Raw genomic sequence first — 387 nt, forward strand, 5'->3', positions numbered from 1 at the left:
GGACATTTATTTTGAGCATATTAAGAATAAACACTGAACAGACAAAAAATACATTAACAAACCAAACAAATGAGCAAAGGTGGCGGTAGAAACAGGTGGTGTGAGTGTATTAGCATATACTGCTAAGTGAGCTAGCCGTAAAAAGACAGTGAATCAACTAGTTTTGTAATATAGATAGCTTTGTGAGAAAAACACCTGCTATCGTAAGATAGCTTATAAACAAAGAAATACATGTACTTTACCAATGATTGTAACAGTAAGTGATGTATGTGTGCCACCAGGGCTGCCAACATTTGAGTTCAGCTTGGAGTGAGATTTATTTTTTGGTGAACCGAAAAAAGAAACGTTCATGTGTACAGTGTTACAAATGTATTGAACATGTACAAA

This window comes from Gymnodraco acuticeps, unplaced genomic scaffold (assembly GCF_902827175.1).
Source record: "Gymnodraco acuticeps unplaced genomic scaffold, fGymAcu1.1, whole genome shotgun sequence".
Classification (NCBI taxonomy): Eukaryota; Metazoa; Chordata; class Actinopteri; order Perciformes; family Bathydraconidae; genus Gymnodraco; species Gymnodraco acuticeps.